At 36.8% G+C, this 22,080-nt stretch overlaps 1 long non-coding RNA gene across 1 annotated transcript in view; it reads right to left on the bottom strand.

Annotated features, from left to right (window-relative positions):
- Positions 1-22,080, bottom strand: part of LOC122447089 — a 142,520-nt gene that overhangs the window by 15,469 nt on the left and 104,971 nt on the right. Inside the window, exon 3 of the long non-coding RNA XR_006271127.1 lies at positions 6,896-7,031. This is a non-coding gene — a long non-coding RNA (uncharacterized LOC122447089). The remainder of the gene's footprint in view (positions 1-6,895; positions 7,032-22,080) is intronic.

The raw sequence follows: 22,080 nt of genomic DNA, 5'->3' as shown, positions 1-22,080 counted from the left end.
TTCTGTTTCTGTCAACCAAACCTGGACTGTCCCCTTAGGTCACAGTCTGCACTAGCCCATATGATGTTTTCATAAAAATTAGGAAAAAAATATCCTCTTTGGCTGGCATTCACCATCTAAAGGACTCACAAATTGGGGAGCAAAAGATACCTTTGTGTCAATTAAAAAAGGTGACACTTGCACAGGGCATATCATCTGTATGTGCATCTCTGACCCAACTTCAGACTGAGATATCTGACTCTTTGTCAAGGACGTTTATGCTCAGTTTAAGCCCTGAGCAGTTCTGGTGTCTCACTTATACTGGCAGCTACCATGAACAGCTTTCTTCACTTTCCCCCTAGGCAAATGACATGTGAGATGAGTAGACAGAAATAGTCCGATGAAGGTAGAGGCCCATATTCCAAACTTTGGAAATGTTCTACTAAAAGTATATAGAAGTCTTGACAAGCAATAAAGGGTTAGACATCTTGATCCTTCATCCTTTGCACAGCCTTGTGGGAAACCTGCCTCGGGCTGACAGAGGCCTTGCCCTCAGTATTTGGCAGCCAGGGCTACATTTAGAAATGAGGACACGTTCCTCAGACATATTCCATAGGGTAGTGAATCTGGCACATTTTTATGAGTAAAACTGTGTTTTGCAGCCCAGCCTGAGAAAGTAAGAAGATGACAGTAAGTCAGATGAACGAATGTCCATTGCATTGACATAAATCTGTGTGGAAGGATTTGTCTCCTATCTTGGAAAAGATCTAGCCAGTGGCAAACTTCCTCTATTACAGGGGCCTCTGAGTTCATGACATATTCAGAGGAAATAGAAGTGAGTTGGTTCTTTAGAAAGTATTCCCTAGAAAAGAAAAACAGCAGGGAAAGTTTTCAGAAACTTGTTTATCTACTCAAAGATTCACAGGTAGAACAGCAAAAAAAGTTTTGCCCAGCTGACCCCTGTTTGCATGCTGCCCGCTTATATATGAACTTGGAAGGAATGCCTATGGCACATATTGATGGTGAACAAAAGAAAACAGAGAAAGATTTTTCAGAGGCAATATAAATCCCAGTATTAATATCTGAGGCTACATATTCCTTTTCTCCACCACCTATGTCAGTGAGAACTGGCTGAGGACTCAAATTATATATTGTTCTGAATGGGCCAAAATAGGAAATAATCTCAGATTTCTTACTTAATATCTTATAAAGTTATCCTGTCCCTGTCCTAAATTAGCTAATGGAAATAAATTACCTGTCCTGGGATAATTAAGAGCTTACTATAAAAACAAAGTAACCAGAATGAAAAAAAAAAAGAAGAAAGAAACATTAGAAAATCAGCTAAGATGGGTCCCAAATGCCTCTTTAATAAATTACATTCCCTTAAAAGGCAACAACCCAACTATACCATCACATTAAAGATAATGGCTTTCTCCTGTTTAACGTCCATTGTTAATCTTAAAAAAAGAAAATCAATAGATTTGTAATAAATCCTTTCTTCTTGGGCTTAGAAATGCTCTAGGAAAGCCTTGAGAAACAGTTTGATATTCTCTATCAGTCATTCTTCATCAAAAAGAAATGAAATGTGGATCACAGTAAACATAATTAAAGATATGCTATATTTTTCTTTTCTTTTTTAAATTAAAATTATTTATTAAAAATATATTTTTTTCAAGCAGTTTTAGGTTCACAGAAAACTGTGTAGAAAAGACAGAGATTTCCCATATACTCACTGATGGAGCCCACACACATACACAGTCTCCCCATCAGAGGGGTACCTTTATTACACTAGAACCAGCATTGACACATCAGGGCTTCCCAGGTGGCACAATGATAAAGAATCTGCCTGTCAGTGCAGGAGATGCAAGAGATGCAGGTTTGATTCCTGGGTCCTACTCCAGGGAAGATCTCCTGGAGAAGAAAATGGCAACTCACATCAGTATTCTTGCCTGAAAATCCCATGGAGAAAGGAGCCTGGTGGGTTACAGTCCCTGGTGTTGCAAAGAGTTGGACACGTCTGAGTGACTGAGTACACACACACACACACACACACTGACACATCGTCATCTAGAGTCCATAGTTTATCTTAGAGTTCACTCTTGCTGTAAATTTTATGGGTTTTGAGAAATGTAAAATGACATGTATCCACCATTATAGTATCGTACAGAATAGTTACACTGCCCTAAAGATCCTCTGTGCTCTACTTATTCACCCCTCCCTCCTCCCTAACTCCTGGAAACAACTGATCTTTTTACAGTCTCCATAGTTGTGCCTATTCCAGAACATCATGTTGTTGAAATTATACAGTATGTGGCCTTTTCAGATTGGCTTCTTTCACTTAGTAATATGCATTTTTTCCCCAAAGGCATTACAAAATTCCCAAGGCAATGAATGATGTGGCAGAAAGGCAAAGAGCATGAAAACTCAGACTCAGGTATTGGTTTTGCCCCTTGGTTAAGTTATTTACTTTTCCAAGACCTTGGTTTGCTCATCTGTGAAACGAGGATAACGTTAATACCTATCCCACAGACTTCTATGAGTTGTTGTGAAAATCAGATTTCTTTCCTAAAAAAATGGAGGTAATAATGCCTACATTGTAGGGTTGCCATATGGATTAAAAAGGCAATGTGTGTGAAAAGGTTAGCACCGTGACTGGAACATATTACAAAGTTAATAATAGTACCTGACAAATCTCATTTTAATGTGTGCTGAATACTTTCTCTTTGACCTTCTAAATCACTCTCTGCACTTTTCCGTCTTCCCTTTGTGGGGCACAATTGCTTAAGAACACATTAAGTGAGTGCCCTTCCCTCCTGGTTTCCTGATGAGTTCAATATAGAAAGAAAAAAGGTAGAAGCTGGGAGGGAGAGAGATGGATGTTTTCTCCCTCTGCCTATTCTCTGTCAAGCTGGACTCTGGCTGTGGCTGCAATCCTCTTCAAAGACCAAAGATTATGCTGGGCAACCATCTCATAGTTGCTCAGTTCAGTTCAGTCGCTTAGTCGTATCCGACTCTTTGCGATCCCATGAAACACACCACGCCAGGTCTCCCTGTCCATCACCAACTCCCACAGTTCAGCCAAACTCATGTCCATTGAGTCGGTGATGCCATACAACCATCTCATCCTCTGTTGCCCCCTTCTCCTCGTGCCCTCAACGTTTCTGAGCATCAGGGTCTTGTCAAATGGGTCAGCTCTTCGCATCAGGTGGCCAAAGTATTGGAGTTTCAGTTTCAACATCAGTCCTACCAATGAACACCTAGGACTGATCTCCTTTAGGATGGACTGGTTGGATCTCCTTGCAGTCCAAGGGACTCTCAAGAGTCTTCTCCAATGCCACGGTTCAAAAGCATCAATTCTTTGGCGCTCAGCCTTCTTTATAGTCCAACTCTCACATCCATACATGAACACTGGAAAAACCATAACCTAGACTAGATGGACCTGTGTTGACAAAGTAATGTCTCTGCTTTTTAATATGCTACCTAGGTTGGTCATAACTTTCCTGCCAAGGAGTAAGCGTCTTTTAATTTCACGGCTGCAATCACCATCTGCAGTGATTTGAAAGCCCCCCAAAATAAAGTCAGCCACTGTTTCCACTGTTTCCCATCTATTTGCCATGAAGTGATGGGACTGGATGCCACGATCTCAGTTTTCTGAATGTTGAGCTTTAAGCCAACTTTTTCACTCTCCTCTTTCACTTTCATCAAGAAGCTCTTTAGTTCTTCTTCACTTTCTGCCATAAGGGTGGTGTCATCTGCATATCTGAGGTTATTGATACTTCTCCCAGCAATCTTGATTCCAGCTTCTGCTTCCTCCAGCCCAGCGTTTCTCATGATGTACTCTGCATATAAGTTAAATAAGCAGGGTGACAATATACAGCCTTGACACACTCCTTTTCCTATTTGGAACCAGTCTGTTGGTCCATGTCCAGTTCTAACTGTTGCTTCCTGACCTGCATACACGTTTCTCAAGAAGCAGGTCAGGTGGTCTGGTATTCCCATCTCTTGAGGAATTTTCCACAGTTTATTGTGATCCACACAGCCAAAGGCTTTAGCATAGTGAATAAAGCAGAAATAGATGTTTTTCTGGAACTCTCTTGCTTTTTCGATGATCCAACGGATGTTGGCAATTTGATCTCTGCTTCCTCTGCCTTTTCTAAAACCAGCTGCAACATCTGGAAGTTCACGGTTCATGTATTGCTGAAGACTGGCCTGGAGAATTTTGAGCATTACTTTACTAGTGTGTGAGATGACTGCAATTGTGTGGTAGTTTGAGCATTCTTTGGAGAAGGAAATGGCAACCCACTCCAGTCCTCTTGCCTGGAAAATTCCATGGACAGTGGAGTCCATGGGGTTGCAGAGAGTCGGACATGACTGAGCGACTTCACTTTGACTTTCACTTTGAGCATTCTTTGGCATTGCCTTTCTTTGAGCCTGGAATGAAAACTGACATTTTCCAGTCCTGTGGCCACTGCTGAGTTTTCCAAATTTGCTGGCATATTGAGTGCAGCACTTTCACAGCATCATCTTTCAGGATTTGAAATAGCTCAACTGGAATTCCATCACCTCCACTAACTTTGTTGGTAGTGATGCTTCCTAAGGCCCACTTGACTTCACATTCCAGGATGTCTGGCTCTAGGTGAGTCATCACACCATCGGGATTATCTGGGTCATGAAGATCTTTCTGTATAGTTCTTCTGTGTATTCTTACCACCTCTTCTTAATATATTCTGCTTCTGGTAGGTCCATACCATTTCTGTCCTTTATCAAGCCCATCTTTGCATGAAATGTTCCCTTGGTATCTCTAATTTTCTTGAAGAGATCTCTAATCTTTCCCATTCTATTGTTTTCCTCTTTCTTTGCACTGATTGTTGAGGAAGGCTTTTTTATCACTCCTTGCTATTCTTTGGAACTCTGTGTTCAGATGCTTTTATCTTTCCTTTTCTCCTTTGCTTTTCACGGCTCTTGTTTTCACAGCTATTTGTAAAGCCTCTTCAGACAGCCATTTTTCCTTTTTGCATTTCTCTTTCTTGGGGATGGTTTTGATCCCTGTCTCCTGTACAATGTCATGAACCTCTGTCCATAGTTCATCAAGCAATCTGTCTATTAGATCTAATCTCTTAAATCTATTTCTCACTTCCACTGTACAACCATAAGGGATTCAATTTAGGCCATACCTGAATGGTCTAGTGGTTTTCTCCACTTTCTTCAATTTCAGTCTGAATTTGGCAATAAGGAGTTCATGATCTGAGCCACAGTCAGCTCCCAGTCTTGTTTCTGCTGGCTGTGTAGAGCTTCTCCATCTTTGGCTGCAAAGAATATAATCAATCTGATTTCAGGGTTGATCATCTGGTGAAGTCCATGTGTAGAGTCCTCTCTTGTGTTGTTGGAAGAGGCTGTTTGCTATGACCAGTGCCTTCTCTTGGCAAAACTCTATTAGCCTTTGCCCTGCTTCATTCTGTACTCCAAGGCCAAATTTGCCTGTTACTCCAGGTATTTCTTGACTTCCTACCGTTCAACTTCAGCTTCTTCAGAGTTACTGGTCGGGGCATAGACTTGGATTACTGTGATATTGAATGGCTTGCCTTGGAAATGAACAGAGATCATTCTGTCATTTTTGAGATTGCAACCAAGTACTGCATTTCGGACTCTTTTGTTGACCATGATGGGTACTCCATTTCTTCTAAGGGATTCCTACCCACAGTAGTAGATATAACGGTCATCTGAATTAAATTTACCCATTCCAGGCCATTTTAGTTCACTGATTCCTAGAATGTCAACGTTCACTTTTGCCATCTCCTGTTTGACCACTTCCAATTTGCCTTGATTCATGGACCTAACATTCCAGGTTCCTATGCAATATTGCTCTTTACAGCATTGGACCTTGCTTCCATCACCAGTCACACCCACAACTGGGTACTGATTTTGCTTTCCCTCCATCCCTTCATTCTTTCTGGAGTTATAGCTCCAGTGATCTCCAGTAGCATATTGGGCATCTACCAACCTGGGGAGTTCATCTCTCCGTGTCCTATCTAACCCTGACCAGACTTTTGTAATTAATCTGTTAAATTATCTCTTCTGTGAAAATTTAAAAATTTTTGCTGCTTCCTGTCAGACACATATTTTCCCTGCATGTTTACTTGCAAAATTATTGTTACTCTTTTACTTTGTAAAGCAGCCAGTGAATCATAAAATCCAAAACCATAAACAACCCTATAAACTCTTACATGTTATCCCTAATATCCCTCTATATCCCAATCCTGGTCAGAATTTTATGAAGACCCACTTTTGGATTCAAATAGAAAATGAGAAAAAAGTTTAGAAATTTCAGTTATAAAGACTAAAAACTGTAAAATATCTATAAAAAAGGCTAGTCAATTTTTTTACTTATTAAAAGTATACCAAACACAACAGCAAAAACAAATTCCTGGGTATTATTTAGCTTGGTAGAGCAATGACAATTATTTAAATAAAGTGAACTTAGTGTTCATAAGTGATGTTTTACAGATGTATTCCCCAATCTGATGCCTGTTTGTGGGAATGCTGATCAGAGATGTGTACTATCCTAATAGGGAAAAGCTTTATAATAGTAGTTCAAAGAAAGCTTCAACTGCATCAGAAATTTTCATTGATAATTAAGAAATTAATTGAAGTGCATACAATCCAGTGCTATAACTGTACATATCACAGTGGACTATCGATTTTATCTTAAAATCACAGAATGCATTTTTTTGCAATTTTATAAATATTAATTATATATGTTTTTCATTACAAATCATGTTACAATAAAAAGAAAGTCAACCTTAATGTTTAACTTAAAACACAAAAAGTAACAGAGAATGTTCAAGTATGGCACTCTCTTCACTTCATGAGTGGGGCATGGCACTATACCCGGAATATTCTGTAAAAAGCTACTCACTTGAGTCTTTGGCCGAGCTCCAGTTGACATTTGGTTTGGCACACCATCAAGATTCTGAATGTTTCCAGTTTTATTTCCACAAATTCCCTCCTTCTGATGATTTTTCTAAAAGATTACTCTTCAGGTTTATAGAATTCTGTAGAAAACATTTTTAAACAAGTTTTACACATATAAACAATTATTCTTAGGAATACTTCAAGTGAATTATTTAATAAAAATACATTAAAAAAACAGGATTGTTTTGAAAGCTAACATAAAATGTGAGAATATTCCTAAATAGTAATCATTTTTCCAGAGATACTTAGGCTCAGTAAGATCAACCCTGGTAAAGCCTGTGAACTTGTAAATATAAGTTTATAAGTAAATATGTTTAAACTACCAAGGTAATACATAGTACTATATTGCCATATTTTTAAACTTTTTGAAAAACAAAACCAAAAATTTGTGAAAACTTGAAATAAGAGGTGGCTCATTTTGAGCCACAGTATTCTTTTAAGCTTTAACATCTCAATTTATATATTTTGTAATGAAAGTCAAAGTGTTAGTCACTCAGTCATGTCTGACTCTTTGTGAGCCAATGGACTATGTAGCTCACTAGGCTTCTCTGTCCATGGAATTCTCCAGGCAAGAATACTGAAGTGGGTTGCCATTTCCTTCTCCAGGGATTGAACCTGGGTGTTCTGAGTTGTAGACAGACTCTTCACTGACTGAGCCACTAGGGATGACTTATATTTTATAACTGCTGTTAAGTCACTTCAGTCGTGTCCGACTCTGTGCGACCCCATCCCTGGGATTCTCCCAGCAAGAACACTGGAGTGGGTTGCCATTTCCTTCTCCAATGCATAAAAGTGAAAAGTGTAAGTGAAGTTGCTCAGTCATGTCTGACTCTTCATGACGCTCCATTTTTTTCTAACAGTAGGGAGCAAATTATAAAATTTTATTTCCAAAGGTTAGGTGTAGAAGTAAAATGAGTGGAGTAAAGTCGTCAGCATAAAGAGAATCCTAAACTTTTCAAATACAGAATAAGTTCTTTTTCCAAAATGTTAGATTAATTCTTATTGGAGTCAAGTTTTCCTTCACAAATTCTTTCCATCACCTGGAAGTCTGCCACATCTCTCCATGTCCATGTGCTTTATGTCAGTTACCTAGAAGCCTCTACTGCAGTGTCCTGTCCTGGTTTATTGCTTCTGAAAAAAAGGACCAATGTTTTCAGAAGAAGAAAAGGTTGGAAATGTGAAATTTTCACTTAACTAAAAGTTTAGTCACTGATCATTAGGTTGTTCTTCAGGGTGGAAAATAATATATCTAGAATACACTGGCTTATGTGTAAATCTAGCACTGTCAAATACTGACTATATAAACTTTGACTTAATTTCCTCAAATCTAAATTTAATCACCTATAAAACAATACCTTCTGACTTCTAGTGAACACTTCTTTGTGCCTGGAATATTTGGCCAATGGAATGTGAGTACAAAGGAACATGCCAAGTCTGAGCAGAATCTTTAAATATTTTGCATGGAAATGATAGTTTGCTTATTCTTGATGCTTATAGAAATTCTACTGTGGGGAAAAGAAATACAATGATGAGAATAATAATGATATGCTGTGCTAGTAATAATATGGTTTACATATTTACAATTAGGGGAGAATTCCCCATTTGATCTTTTGAACAGAAATTTACGAACTCAAAACTGTCTGAGAAGAGTTTAAATGACATAGAAGAGTGTGTACACATTCTGCCCTTGAGAAAAGACCATGAAGGATCTAATGGGGTCTTGTCTTAATTTACATGCACAGTGATTTTAAAAGGTATGAAAATTATTAAATTGGGGGAAAAACACTGACAAATTAGAACACATTGGACAGGCAGTCAAGGATGCTGGCCATACAGTGAGTTGACCAATGAGTTGGCCAGTAAGTACTACACTCTTCTACTGATAATGTCTATTTCTGCTGGCAGGTGTGGACAGTTTGACAGGTACCTAGAGGAATAACCACTGTGGGTTAATTTATAAAACGAGGATGATGCTGGCACATGTTTCAATAGGGTGTTACATGAAAGCCCCTTCAGTACTGTTACGGTGGCTGTTGTAACACAGCCTCTTTTTCTGTGAGAAGTTAGGGACTGCATTTTACTCAGGAAAACCTAAGATCTGATGACAGAATATTAAGCACAACAGCCTGTGTATGATACTTTCATATGGATTGCCTCTTTTTTTTTTTTTTAGTAATTCTGTGAGGTGGGCCCTTGTTGGTTGAATTTTATAAAAATAATTCCTAAAGAGAACAAGTTGCTTGACTAGGATCACACAGCAACTGAGAGTGCTAAGATCTCTTAATTCTTCTCAGTTACTTCTTTCTTCCTCCATATTTCTCTTTGTATCTTGGCCCAGTCTCACTTCCACAACCTCTCCAGTCTAAATCTCAGCAAGGGTCTGTTCTATCACAGTCTTTGGTCAGCTGGATAATGGGTTTGGGCTCCTATTAGCCCTACTGAAGATAGATACCTGTGAAGACAAGGAAATCGAGTTCTAACTGCAGGAAGGAATTAACCACTACAACCCAGCAATTTTGCAGGGTTCCTGTGGCCCAGACATGGCCACTTACAGCACTTATTGAAAGTATGCTAGCCACTTTATAATTTTGAAGCTTGTTATAAATAATATTCTTTCATAAAATTACATTTTCTAAGTCCTATTACTTCTATATAGTAATTCAGTTAATTTTTTAAATTGATGTTGTTTCCATAAATATTTGTAAGCCTTCTGATCAGTTTTATATATTTTGGGAGGATTGTCTTTGTACTCTTACACAGGGGACAAATGTTAATTTTGTTTCTTTAACATTCCTCATACTTTCCTTTCTTTTATTTTCCTTATAAATCAGCTAGGCCTCCAGTCAGGGGTGGGAAGAGAAGTCTTTCTGCCTGATTCTTTCTGATTTTAAGGAGAGTGCTCCCGGTATTTCATCATTTAACCATGATGCTGACTGTACTGGATTTTATTTTTCTAAGTCAGGCAGTTTTTCTTTTGATAAAAAATTTTTTATATGAAAGGATGGTGAATTTTACTGAATGCATTTTCTCATGTATTAAGATGATCAAATTTTTCTTCTTTAATCTCTTAATTTATAAATTACATTAATCTTACCATGTTAAACCAACCATGTGCTTCTGTACTATATTATCAAAGTACCCTTCCAGTTTTTAAGATTATTTATCATAATAAAGGTTGGAATTTGTCAAATGCCCCTTCGATAACCAGTCTTATCAATGAACTGAAGTAATAGATTTGTAATTATTAAACTATCCTTATATTCTTGAGACCAACTGCACATGGTTGTGGGAAGCAGTTCCTTTTAATTTCGTTGATTTTCATTTTGGGAAGAATTTCTTTGGTCTTTTTGAATCCATATTCAATTTTTTGTCCTAGTTTGTGTCAAGAAAACATCAAAGTTTCATAAAATACATATGGAAGTTGTGCATCTTTGTAAATAAGATATAGAAAATTTATATTGCATGAAAATTATCCATTTTTTGAAAATCTCAAAGAACTCATAGACAAAACTGTTTGACCCTTAGAGGTGGTTTGATAACTTTAAAGATTTCTCCTATTGGTTTATAGTCTATTTTGATAAGTAACTACTGAGTGAATTTTGACAAAAAATGTTATTCCATTGTCTATTACATGAAGTTTTTCAAATTTATTAGCAGACCTATGTAGACTCTTGAACTTTGAAAATCATACTGTATGATACTATAGCCCTCTTGTTTCTGTTCTATTTATATCATCTAGATGAAAGAGCCTAGAATTAACGTTAGACAGACTCAAGTAGATAAACCAACTCACTTGTTAAATATCAGCTTAATCACCACTGCCTCTGTGAAGCCCTTCATCACTCCTGGCAGATGTTTCTGTGAATTCCTATATTTCCTCTAGCAAAACATTTGTCTTGCATAATTATCGTAATTTGTTTAATGAGCAGCTTCTATGTTAAACTGTAAGCTCTAGCAGGGTAAAGAGGAGGTCTGTTTAATTTCCCACCAAATATCTAGCACAGTGTTTGAATCAGAATGAATATTCAATAAATCTTTGTTGAATGAACAATACTTTTCCCCATGTCCTTCTCTGTCTATTTCATAAGATCATAGTTATAATGGGTTTTTATAGCTATCATACGAAGAGAGGAGAAAAGTGATTAAAAATGCGAGCTCTAGAGCTAGAGTAATGGGTTCAAAGTCAGGCTGTGCCACTCACTAGCTGTGGGACTATAAATAAATATTTCTTCTTTGTATTTCGGTTGCCTCATCTGTAAAACCAGAAATAAATAATTTTGTACTCATTAGATTGTAGGGAGTTTATATGTGTGAAACACTTGAAAGTGTATCTGGTACATAGCAAGTTGTGAATTAATGTTAGCTATTGTTACCTTAGTACATCACAGGTAAATGACTGGATAAAAGAATAAAACTGCAAAAACAGAGAAAATACAATACGTGCTCTGCCTCTGGGCTGTTTTGAGGATCAAGTGATGTGAGTTTTAAATAATGACAAGAATTTGAGGTGTTTTATTAACATCATTACAAATGGGAAGCTCCAGTGGCTAGAGGAACAGAACTGTTTTCTTCTTTGGAAAAAATGGATGAAGGCAGAGAAATACTTAATTAGGTTTTGCTCCTTATTGGAATTTATTTTTATCCTCTACTACAATACAACTACAATACTTTAAATACATAGTTTTAACAATTTAATTTAATATTTTTGTAACTACAACATAACCAAACAAGAATTTTTCCTGAGACTTGGCTTTTTTGAGAAATAATATCTGACTTTGAAATATTTTTTACCTGGATCTTTATCCATTACTTACTTTTTAGAGTTCACATTTTACTTAAACAATGTCTCTTTGTTTTTCCTACTTCAACAAGAAAACTTTTAAATGCTATTCTTGTAGCTATTTTCAAAGGTTCCTATGTATAGGTATTAGCCCTAGAATACTAAACCTCATTGATACAATAATCATTGAATTTTTTCTGCTACATACAACTAAGCCATGACACAGGATTGCGAAAAAAAACCAAATAATAAAATTATCTTCCTAATCTTTGTTTGAATTTCACATAAAGAGACCTTAGGAAAAAATTCCTAAGATAAGACATTTACGCTTATGCAAATATAGCAAGAAATGAGGTGGTTCACTGCTGTTGATTGTTCATACTGGTATAGCATGCCATCCTTTAATTTCTTTATTTGCAAAGAAGACTCCCACTAGCTAACTGACTTAGAGATTGAAGATAATTAATTTGACCTTTTTTGGAGGAAAGCACAACATTTATAAAGAAACATCCATTTTAAAAACAACTAAAATATTTTAAAACACTTAAACTATTAATATCTAGTTGCAACAACACGTATAAATCATGTAACATAAATTTTGATCTCAAATATAAACGGTCAAAGCTATGCATAGACTGAAAGTTGCCCTTGCCATTTATTTTTCAAGTAATAGATTAGTTCTGTATCTCAAAAAAGCGTGTGTAATTAACTTTCAAGGAACACCAAGAATACAAAGAAGAAATTTAAGCACGTGTAAAAAATTTCCCAAGCTCTGTAATTTGTATTAAATTTATTTTTGACAATTTTTCTAATCTGTTCTTCCTGTAACTGAGACTAATTAACTTATCCTGCTAAATGACCAAGAAAGACATTTGATTCCAGATCTATCTGAGAAATGAGAGGCCTTCGTTTTTCATATTCCTAAAGCTGGACACAAAGAGTCCCTTTCTCCATCAGAATAATGATAACTATAATTTATTTAGTGCTTATGTATTCAGTGTAGTGAAAGCAGGCTGCTGGCTAAATTCAGGTCCTGATTTCTGTGCTTACTGTGGTGACTTGAGCAAGTTACTTAATTCTCTATGACTCTGCTGTCTCATTGGATTAAAATGGGAATATTAATAAGATCTCATAAAGTTTTATTTATTACTTCCCATTTAATTTTTTGGCCCATGTTTTACCCACAATACTGTCACAGCTTCAGGATGCCAGAGTTTTAACTGCATTGTATTCTCTGTGAGAGCTATGACTATACCCTTTCTGATCAATCACCACAAAACGTCACCAACATGAACAGACTAAGAAGAAAGTACCATACTAGTTGAAGAACTAATACATCTCTTTTAAATCCTGCGATATGATCCATCCATTAAAAGTGACAGAATAAAACATGAGATGTGTGAACACAGAAGACTCACATGATGCACAGTTCTACTTAACATAGTGACGTATAAGACAAGCGTTTGTAGTCTCATGGCCGTTTGTTTTTCCACTTGTACATAGCTGATTAGGTAACTGCATCTTTTCCCTGCACCCAAAGGCTTTCTTAGGCAAAGTATCTTTGGAGCTAATCAATTTCCTGTCTCTTCTCATTCATTCACTCATATGCCAAGCACTGTCCAAGTGCAGTGAAAACAAAATAAATACAACATATTTTCTTTAAGAGCTCTAGTCTACAGAGAAAAGGTCATGTAGACAGATAATATTACAGGGATTTAAGACAAAGTATCATATAAAATGATATAAGAACACAGACAAAAGAGTAAATAATTCTGCCTGGGGAAAAGGAAGAGTTCATGGAGGAAATAACCTTTAACTGAGCTTTGAAGGAATAATACTAGCATTTTAGAGGAAGGGAATCCCAAGGGCATGAAAACACAAAAAGAATACAGCATACTCAAACAATAGTGAGGATTTTTATCTGACTCCATCTGTTGATGCCTAGGGGATAATGGAAGCAAATGATGTATGAAAATGAAATGTGGTCCTCAGATAAAATGCTACATATTAAGGAATTTGACTTTTGTCTGTAGGTAACGGGAATCTTGTGGATTTTTGTTTTTGTATTATATTTTACAACTGAGACTTATGTTAAGAAATATAAGGAGATTATATAAATATCAAAGGATTTTAAAAATGCATTATAGACATCAGTATCTCAACATTTCTCATTGGAGTTTAACTCTCCCTTGCCTCTCTGCTCCCTCCTCTCTGTGACCAGTTTTTCAAAATAATATTTTTATTGTGAAAGAAAGTACAAATATAGAAAAGTACACAAAACAGATGCACAGCTTAATGAATTACTCAAAGGTGAACAATCTAACCACCATAGGGTCAAGAAGTAAAAGTGTCCCTGAACTTCCCCTCCACAATGCAAAACACCCCTAAATACTCCACACCGATTGCAATCCCATTCTTCCTTCTATAAGGAATCATTATTTGTTTACAGTAATTATTTCCTTGCATTTTCCAGTTTCACCAGTCAAATATGTACCCCATAATGCTAGTCTTGCTCCTTTATATATTTTTTGGTATGTCTTTTAAGCCTCCTTTAATCCAAAACTTATTTTTGCTACAAGTTATCTGTTGAAAAACCTGAGTTTTTCTGCATAGTTTTGCAGTCTCAATTTTACAAACTGTATGTTTTTCTGGTCATGTGATTACCTGAAGTTGATTCTCTAGTAGATTTCTTCAGAAAGGGCTAATGAGCCCCTGTGCCCTTTTTACTTGTAAGTCAATTTTGCCAGATACAAAATGCTTGATTTTCTTTCCTTGAGAGTATTAATAAGATAAACTTATTTTCTTTGAGCATAAAGTGTTGCTCTTGAAGTCTGATAATTATCTAATTGAAATACCTTGTAAATCATGTGTTCTTTTCTTCTTTCTAGATAGTCAAATATTTTATTTTTCTTTAAACCCAGTATACTACAATATCTTGGTGTTAGTCATTGTGGATCAGTATTCTTAAGTATATAATAGGTAACTTCAAATCCTTATTTTAGAAAAAATTTCCTGAATTATAGTTTTCAGCATTTCTTCTAGTCCCTTCAGTTTTCTTCTTCTTTGATATCTTGCTCTTTTTCTCAGTCCCTTTTTAAAAGTTACCCAAAGTCCTTTAAAAATTACTCAAAAGTGGCTTAGCCAGTAAAGGACCTGCCTGTAATGCAGGAGACACACAGGAGACATCTATTCGACACCTGGGTTGGCAAGATCCCCTGGAGAAGGAAATGGCAACCAACTCCAGTATTCTTGCCTGGGAAATCCCACGGACAGAAGAGTCTGGCAGGCTACAGTCTATGGGGTTGCAAAAGAGTCAGACATGACTTAGCAACTAAGCAACAACAAAAGTCATTAAAAACTTTCTAAAAGTTTTAAAACTTTGACTTTTACTCTTGAGTGCTCTTAATATACCTGCAATTGAGTTTTGTGTATAGTGAGTTTTCTTTTCCTGAAAACACAGGATAAAAGTTTGTTTTTTTGGGGGTTACCAAAAAAAGCTGTGCTTCTGAGAAATCATGTATTTGTATCTCATGAAGTTATGGATTAATGGATTAATGAAATTAATTGAATTAAATGGATTAATGAAATTATGGATTAATTTGATTTATATATGGTGTCTGACTCAGACCTGAGAAATGTATAAGTGTAGCAGTGGCCACACCAGCTGAAGGCAGCAGAGCAGAGAGAAAGAGCCATGTTAGGAGCTCTTTTACACACAAGCAGGCCAAGGAAAGACAAGTGGTCTTACTAACCATATGAACACTGATCAGACAGAGAGATAAGCCAAAATATCTTTAGAAAGTGGAAGTGTTAGTCGCTTAGCCACGTCCAACTCCTTGTGACCCCATGGACTCCACGGGGTCCCCTCCAGGGGATCTTCCTAACCCAGAGATTGAACCCAGGTCTCCCACATTGCAGGTGGATTGTTTATCATCTGAGTCACCAGGGAATCTGGAGAAGGCAATGGCAACCCACTCCAGTACTCTTGCTTGGAAAATCCCATGGACAGGGGAGCCTGGTGGGCTGCAGTTCATGGGGTCGCAAAGAGTCGGACACGACTGAGCGACTTTACTTCACTCACTTCATCCTTTATCACTGGAGAAGGAAATGGCAACCCACTCCAGCATTCTTGCCTGGAGAATCCCGTGGACAGAGTGGCCTGGTGGGCCATGGTCCATGGGGTTGCAGAGAGTCGGGCACGACTTAAGTGACTAAGCATGCACACGCACGCACCAGGGAAGCAAATGTCTTTTAAAAGAGACTAATTAACCCAAGAGATACACCTAAAGGAGAAAGCCACTTGAGAGGGCACTGGGGTTTCAACAGAAAGGATCTTGGTGGGGTGAAATCTGATGTCTATGACTAAGTATTGGTTGAAGTCCTCAGTGGTCACTCAGGAAAAAGGACAATATTTGAATACTGTAGTTGGAAATTCCAGGCAGAAGAATCTAAAGAGCCTTCTCTTTAGATATCAGAATCCCCAGACTGTCAGTTCCAGATTGTCACAGCAGTGGCTATGTAAACCTGAGTCTTTTCCTCCAATCCTTTTAACAGTGGTCCAGCCCTGGAGATCAGACCCAAGAGCTTGCACACTGCGTGAGGAAACAGTAGAATGAGAAAGAGACATAGGAGAACCCAAACGCTGCAAGTCTCTCAGCCTGAAACACTCTCAACACTGAGGATAAGCTTCAAATAAGCTAAGACTAAGGAGTTGTGAGATTACTCATGGCCTGGAGATTCAGAATATTTAAGTGACACTTCTTGTGCCCAAAGGTGACCAAAGGATGTTTTTGTTTCTAATAATGATTGGAAAAGCTATGAGACCCACCATAGAAATCATTTAAAAGGTGAAGAAATAGTCCATTCTATAGAGTTGAAGGTAAACAGAAAGAAAAAAATAAGGCTTTCTTTTCACCTTACAAAGCTATTTCCATTCAGTAAAAGATTACATTTGGTAAAAAAAAAAAAAAAAAAAAAATCAGTTTTTGCTGACATAGATTGAAAAAGGTCAGGAATAACAAGGTTAAGTTAGCTTAAAACCATGACCCTTGTTTACAACTGGAAAGTTTGATGTCAATCAAAGCTTCAAACTCCTGAGTAAACTTGACCTGTTCCATGGAGAAGCCATCCTGATCTGACTATAAGGACTATTAGGGATGGTGTGTAGACAACTCTTGGCACATACTAAGCCCTTAACAAATGATGGCTCTTCTTTTCTTGCTCTTCTTTGCTATTACAGTCGAGACACACCACCTCATACTTGATCATAAGGTATTTCCCATTGGGTGAGTGTCTTTTTTTTCTCCAACTGATATAAAAATTATTAGAATACTGGTTAGAACTTTGCATCTAGAATTTTTCAATAATAATTGATGACTGATCAATAAGTAGATATAAGAAGAGTTAGGACATCACAACAGAAATGTTTTGGGTTAGGCCAGGGAAACCAATAAGCAGCCCTAAAATTGCCGCGTTTTGTTAGTCAACTTTTCACTTTTTCTGTCTCAAATTTCTCATTATTAATCGAATGTCTCTTTATTTTATGCCTTGAAGTCTCCTACCATTAGACATCAGGACTTTAAAAATTATGTTATTTTGTGGTATCAGACTTTTGGAATAAGATTATCTTCTTTGGAATGGTACCCAAGTTCGGTGAGAGCCATATGAATTAACTGGATAACAATACTTCTGTCTGTGTAAAGTTGCCTCTAAGCAATATACGAATATTCTGCACAAAGCATGGAAACAGTTGGTGAAGAAGTAGAAAGTTACAACAGAAAAGGAGGGCGTTTTTTCTTTGGATTTAAATGTAATATGTAGACTTTTGATTTCAATGTTTTTGTAAGGTCTCTTCTTTTCAATTACTTTAGTTATGTAACCTTTGTTTTAAAGATGCTTAAAACTGGAAGTTTCATTTTTTTTTATACCATATTTTGTGATTGTGTACAATGTTATATAAGAGAAAAAGAAAATGGGGATCTTCCCGACCCAGGGATCAAACCTACATCTTAGTCTCCTGCCGTAGCAGGCAAATTCTTTACCACTGTGCCACCTGGGAAGCCCAACATTTTCTTTTCTAATATATTTCCTTTAGACAGAGAATTCACTGCTGAAACACTGCTAAAAATGGTTATAGAACATCTACATGCTCTTTGGATATATTTTCCTTTTTAATCTAGTCACTAAGTGCCTCCTACAAGCACCATGAGGGTAGGATTTGGATCATTTTAACATTACTTTATAAAAACAATATTGTTTCATTATTCCATAAGCTATGGCCTTCTATTATGCCAACTATTCATTACATGTGAAACATTAACCCCAAAGATAGTAGGGAAAACTAAAATGAACTGTTTTCTTGATGAAAGAAGACATCATCACTTTCTCATCTAGTAACTTTTTCAAATTCTGCACAGAACATAAGGAAAAGCAAAAATCAGTTTCCATTATTGCATATAAATCTGAATATGAGTAGCCAAAAGGTTTTTAACAAGTAAAAAATATAACTCGAAATTTTAGCTCCAAGTATTCCTTTAAATGTTGATATTGGTGATTTAAAAGCAGTGTATGATAGATGATTAAGTATTTAATCATAATAAAGATTAAATACTGACAACTTAAAATAAGTTTAGGAAGTAAAATTTATTTTTGAACTGTAACAATTCCACATTAATACATCTATGTAAAAATAATTTGCATTTTAAGTTTTATCAGAGAAAATTTTAGGCAATAAATTAAGGATATAATTTTTTGCAAAATTTAAAATTAAAGCTTCAAGAGGTAGATAAACTGAGAGAAAATGTCAATTACTTTGATTTTTAAAATAACTCAAATATATGGTAAAAGGATATGACAGAGGTGTTCTTCAAAGTGTGTGTGTTTGGGAGGTAGTTTTTAGAATATATCATGTTGTTTTGTACTAATGTCAACTTTATCTTGAATATATAAAACTTATTTTTTTTCTTACCACAAAAACTGAAGTAAATACATTCCATCCTCAATATGACTATTTGTGCTTTGGGGATAAAGGAAATTTTGAACCCTTATTTATGACATTATTTCTCTACAATAATCCCATTCCGGGAAATGAAGGGCACATTTGTTTTACTGATCCCATCTAAGCATATTATAAAAGGCTAGATGATGGCCAGAAAATCTATACTTAAATTATTGGAATGCAACAGGACTGAGAAATCCCTTATAGAACACATAGAGATCAGATCTGACACTCTAGCTCGACCTAATCAGGATCTGGAATAAGAGTATTTAGTGATTTTTAAGACATTAATAGAGCAGGGTTAAACGGGAAAGCTAGTCTAGATTTGGCATTTCATTTTCTGTGTGCGTGTAAGTGAACTAAACATGTGACTGTTCCAAAGGAAATACAAATAAGTTTACCAATTATAGAATAGATACAATTAAAAAGAGGAAACCACAGTGATACAATTAAATAACAGCAAATTCAAACATGGAAAACAAAACAGTGCAGTATGATAGAAATGGTCAATAAGATGATGAAATTGTATTGCCATTACTTCTTTGCACATTTTTAAAGTAATTAAATTAGAAAACTTAATCTGTGTGACTAATTTGGATAATTTTATGATCACAACTATGAGAATTTTTAAAAATCTGTTCCAAGCTACATTTGTTTATTCTACTATTAGGAAAATGAAAACAAACCACTAAATAATAAAGCAAATCAGCCTCAGAAAACAGAATATTCAATTTTGAAAGATGTTTTCCTATCATGTGAGAATCTCCTACTGGATATGAGGATGTTATGAAATTACTCAGTCCATTCTTTTTTTTTTTTTTTTTTCAGTCCATTCTTACTGTACAACTATTATGCTCCCTGGCAGGACAGGAATTAGGTACACATTAGGGATGGGTATGAGCAGACATGATAAATATTGAAGACAAGGCTCTGTATTCAAGCAGTTTACAACGGTCTGACAAGGCTCTGTATTCAAGGAGCTTACAATTTCACTCATAGTTCAGTTGGTAAAGAATCTGCAGCAATGCAGGAGACCTGGGTTAAATTCCTGGGTCAGGAAGATGCCCTGGAGAAGGAAATGGCAACCCACCCCAGCATTCTTGCCTGGAGAATCCCGTGGACAGAGAAGCCTGGCAGGCTATAGTCCATGGGTTGCAAGAGTTGGACACGACTTAGTGACTAAATCACCACCACCACCACAACTGTCCGAACCAGAATGAATTAAAGAGCAGACTTAAAAGGGAAAAGCTGGAAGATAATTATTTTAGTGAACATTCAACTACAAAACAAACTAGTTTTCCTCTTTAAGTCCTCCACCAGCTTGCTGAACAGAACTTCCCTCCATTGTTTGGTAACAGCCTATTCTCTAATCTCTGGATGAATCAAGCTAATTATTAGGACAATAGAGCAGAATTCAGGTTCTATTTTATGGCACTGCTTCAGTTCAGTTCAGTTCAGTCACTCAGCCGTGTCCGACTCTTTGCGACCCCATGAACTACAGCACTCCAGGCCTCACTGTCCATCACCAACTCCTGGAGTCCACCCAAACCCATGTCATCCAACCACCTCATCCTCTGTCATCCCCTTCTCCTGCCCTCAATCTTTCCCAGCATCAGGGTTTTTTCAAATGAGTCAGCTCGTCGCATAAGGTGGCCAAAGTATTGGAGTTTCAGCTTCAACATCAGTCCCTCGAATGAACACCCAGGACTGATCTCCTTTAGAATGGACTGGTTGGATCTCCTTGAAGTCCAAGGGACTCTCAAGAGTCTTCTCCAACATCACAGTTCAAAAGCATCCATTCTTTGGTGCTCAGCTTCCTTTACAGTCCAACTCTCACATCCATACATGACCACTGGAAAAACCATATCCTCGACTAGATGAAACTTTGTTGGCAAAGTAATGTCTCTGCTTTTTAATATGCTATCTAGGTTGGTCATAACTTTCCTTCCAAGGAGTAAGCGTCTTTTAATTTCACGGCTGCAATCACCATCTGCAGTGATTTTGGAGCCCAGAAAAATTAAGTCAGCCACTGTTTCCACAGTCTCCCCATCTATTTGCCATGAAGTGATGGGACCGGATGCCACGATCTTAGTTTTCTGAATGTTGAGCTTTAAGCCAACTTTTTCACTCTCCTCTTTCACTTTCATCAAGAGGCTCTTTAGTTCTTCTTCACTTTCTGCCATAAGGGTGGTGTCATCTGCATATCTGAGGTGATTGATATTTCTCCCGGCAATCAGTACACTGGTCTATTGGTTTGTTAGTAACAAAAGTCCCTTGGAAGTCACTCATATTAGAGTGTCTTTAAACCAAATTTTACTCTAGGTTATTCTAGTAAGTTTCATTCTAGGTAACAAATACTATTTCAGGATTTGTTAAATAGCAGCAAGAGAATGAAACAACAAAGTCTTACATTTGAACACTAAGTAAAAGTAAAACTGTTTCAAATGAACAGTTCTGTCTTTCAATAAAATTGAAAGACTATAACTACACAGCTGGGAGGAAAGTTATTCCACTGTTTTTGCATCCCAGTGTACTGGTGCAGTGCTCAGTATTTAATAGAGGTTCAATCAATGTTTGCTGAATAAAATAAACTACGTGATGAGCAAAAATCTGCAAATATTATGGATTCTTAAAACATGGCTGCCACACGGGGAAGTTATGGCTTACCACTTCCCCTTGAAGTTAAACTTACCTTTCTCCAGAAAAAAATTTTATAGGTAATAATAGAACCTATCATGTATCAGACATTACAAGCAGTATCTTTTTTTAAGCCCACCTTGTTTTTTACCCTGGAAAGCAGACATCTTCTTGGTTTTCAAATTAGGGAAACTGAACCTTAGAAAACCTAACTTGCTCAATTTCACCCATGGAAGAAGTGGTAGGATCTGGGTTAAAGTCTGGTCATTCTGGCCTTTCTATAGCACAAACTGGAGGACAATGTATATAATTATTACTTGAAATTACAGTAAGAAATCAAATCCATTCTATGTTAGGGAGCATATATGTGTGTGTGTGTGTGTGTGTGTGTGTGTGTATTACTAATTATCTATAAAAAATAATAGGATGCACTTCTTCCTGCCTGACTGTAACATGTATTTGTATTGTGAAAACACCAATGGAGAGAGACTGAATTTACAGCTATAGCATAGTAATGTTTGGTTTGGATAGAAGTAGAACCATCATAGTTCCTCATTGGAAGGAGACGAAGGCACAAGACAGAGTCAGGCAAACCCTAAAGAGAGTTAAGGGTATTCCTTAGGAAGCCATCTGTGGCAAGAGGCTATTACTTCTAGGAGGCCCTAGAGACACCTCCAGAAGCAAGAAAGCAAGCCACTGGTGTGTCTTTTGGGTT

Source organism: Cervus canadensis, chromosome 9 (genome assembly GCF_019320065.1).
Source record: "Cervus canadensis isolate Bull #8, Minnesota chromosome 9, ASM1932006v1, whole genome shotgun sequence".
Classification (NCBI taxonomy): domain Eukaryota; kingdom Metazoa; phylum Chordata; class Mammalia; order Artiodactyla; family Cervidae; genus Cervus; species Cervus canadensis.
Note: the sequence above shows the minus strand (reverse complement) of the source record. Positions and strands in the feature narration are given on the sequence as shown.